Source organism: Pinus tabuliformis, chromosome 3_2, assembly GCF_031772625.1.
Source record: "Pinus tabuliformis cultivar Carrire ecotype Pingquan chromosome 3_2, CPIR1, whole genome shotgun sequence".
In the NCBI taxonomy this organism is placed as follows: Eukaryota; Viridiplantae; Streptophyta; class Pinopsida; order Pinales; family Pinaceae; genus Pinus; species Pinus tabuliformis.
Genome location: NC_142302.1, coordinates 632,805,480 through 632,808,443, shown reverse-complemented (window position 1 = coordinate 632,808,443; position 2,964 = coordinate 632,805,480). Strand labels below are relative to the sequence as shown.

General features: G+C 33.2%; 1 pseudogene; it reads right to left on the bottom strand.

The window, feature by feature from the left end:
- Positions 1–468: 468 nt before the first annotated feature.
- Positions 469–2,585, bottom strand: LOC149182211 (vacuolar-processing enzyme-like; annotated as a pseudogene).
- Positions 2,586–2,964: the final 379 nt, after the last annotated feature.

Here is a 2,964-nt window from a genome sequence, read left to right as displayed (position 1 = left end):
GATATTTTAATCTAAGTAGATTGAGTTACATAAGTATAATGAAAACTCTCCCATAGGTACATTGTTGTTTAACTTTTCAGTGTTGATATTTTACTCTAAGTAGATTGAGTTACATAAGTATAATGAAAACTCTCCCACTATACATTTTGAAAAATATCCCACAAGAGTTTTGCAAACAGACTTTGTTAAAGCCTTATTACTCTAATCTAAATAGATTAATAAAATTATGATTGGAATTTTGCAAGCCACAAATGTTATTATCCAATATGTTGATCCCTTGTTTTTATATAAGGATTATTATATATTCTAGCATTGTTCACTAACATAATAGGGTGAATGTTGGAAAAAACATTGAGAAAAAATATGTGTTTATGCTTATATAGCTCGTTGAAAAACTTGCATTGTTCTTGAAATTGAAAGAGGCTATGGCAGTCACCCAGTTCTTTGTGACTATAAGGAACTGAATCATCAAGCACTGAAACCTCTATGAAGTGAAGCCCTAAACCTAGATGGAATTTGAATACATGCCTCTACAGATACCACAGTCATGGTATTCTCGGTGACTCCTTCATTGCACATATTTGGAAGAGAACGTGTGTATTTCATGCCATACTCCGACAAAGCTCCACAATGTTTTTCAAATGTGCGCACCTGTAGCAATACCAATATGCTTGTGTTTAGAACTTTGAGAGTCAAATCTTATAAAGAGAATGGTGTGCTTTAATTAGTGTAATTTTTCAATATCGCTAACCATTAAGGGATAATGATAGTAGAATAAGAGGATTACGACATGATCATCATCGGAGAAATGCAAGGTTAACAAAATGGGAATTTGTGTGAAGTTAATGCAGATGCACACTTTGGTTTCATAGCTACAGAGTTGGGTTCATATCTCCCCAACTATAAAACAATAATGTTTACACATTTCACCAAAAAAAAATGTAAAGTAGGATTAGAGGATTAGAAAATCACCATTGTTTTGAGACAGTCCCAATAATCAACTAAAGGTTGACTTGGTGGCCATACAGTGTTCAACATATTAGTACCCCTTGCAGATCCAAACAAAAGCTTGCCAATGAGATTCATTCTTTTTTCAACATGCATATGATGTGTCATCAAGTCCACCATATGTCTCTATGATTCCAACTTTTCAATGGAGCCCTCCTTAAATCTTCTATACTGCAAAATAAAGCATAAGAATCACTAGATATTGGCTTTTGCCTCAAAGTCTAAAAATACACGAGACTAAAAAGAAGAACATATACTAACACCATAAGATAGTTCCTGTAATTCTATACTAATACCACAAGATAGTTCATGTAATCCCTTTCCTTTCCTAATATTCAAGGGGAAAATTTATAACAAAACTTATATTAAGAGATTGAAGCTTAACAAAATAAGTAGTTTTGAATTGAAAGATTGTTTGGTTCCAAACTTGATCAATTTGATAAATAAGTGAATAAAAAAATGCAGTTAGGTGGATGAATACCACTTTTATGGGGGGGATCATCATCAATATACTACCCTTTTCCATAGGTAGAGAAGATATGCATCTCGTTGATTTACAACTCTCACGTCCTTCTCATCAGGGAATTCTGGAAAACCATTATCATAGGTGAAAGTAGCATTGGCATTCGTTGGGTGAGATCCAATGTACAGAAATAAATGATTTTTTCTAATATGGATGTCACCATGCTGCATCACATGGGATTCGATCCAATATTTATTATGGTCTGATGTCCTGAATTTTACCTGCAAAAAGTCAGCTTATCAATATACTAGTATAAAATGGCGCAAAACACAAATAAGTTCCAAGTAGACAATGAAATCTGGAATAAAGCAAAGGCACTTCCACATTACAATGTGATGAATGTGGAAGAACAAAGCCTTTACTATTAGAAGTGAAGGCTAAATATTTATGGATAGTCGAGATCATAATGGCTGGCAAGTACTTAGGCTAATTATCTATGGGGAGGAGATCATAGTTGTGAGACTATGAGTGGAAAGCACTCCCAAGTATGGCTGGTATGGCCCTAGGGAAAATATTGTCTAAATACTTACCTGCCACAACATGTAAGAGTATTGTACATGAGAAATATTTTAACCCTAACCCCTGCTTCTAGTCAATGAGAAATAATAATCTTTCTAAATTCCATTTTATTTTTTTCCCATGCTATGCTCTTCATTTTGGATTGAACAAAGATATGCAATACCATTTTACTTATTTCCCATGTTATGCTCTTCATTTTTTATTAAACGAAGCGATGAGGATCGACCTCAAAGATCCTGAAACCAATATGTTTCAAAATTTAAACCCACTTACCAATTGATATTGTTGCTTTATAGTTCCAGTCTTCAAGTTGCATTTTTCACTGCAAAATAAAAGTAAAATCAGCACACATTTTGAATCAATAAGAAACATCCAAAGCAACATAACTAATGGATAGAGATATTGTAGTAGTTTTCACTTGCAATTGATTTCTTGATATGATCGAAAGTAAAATATTTTATTTTTGTTAGGAGTCAAGCACTTAATATTCAGATTACAGCGGAGAGGTTTGCAAAAAAGACAAACAATGTTCCATCGTTATACTGTTTGCCATATATATATATATATATATATATATATATATATATAATGTTTGAAACCATGTTTTTTAAATGCATAATGCAAACTGGTTGTAACATTGCATTCTATTAGTTGCAAGTCAGGATCTTGGTGATGAGAATGAGACTCTAGAATGCCTTCAAAATATGTGAGAGCTCTCAGATAGATTGTAGTTGTACTACAAATGAATAAAAGCTAAGAAATGATCCATATTGTGAGATTAAGGCATAGATGGATGACATTATACATTTCATCCTCTCCCCATAAAGATCCACATGGGACTATGCTAGTGACAACTCACCAGAGCATTGGATCTATACTAGCTATATTTTCAAAAGATGGGACAAGCAACAATA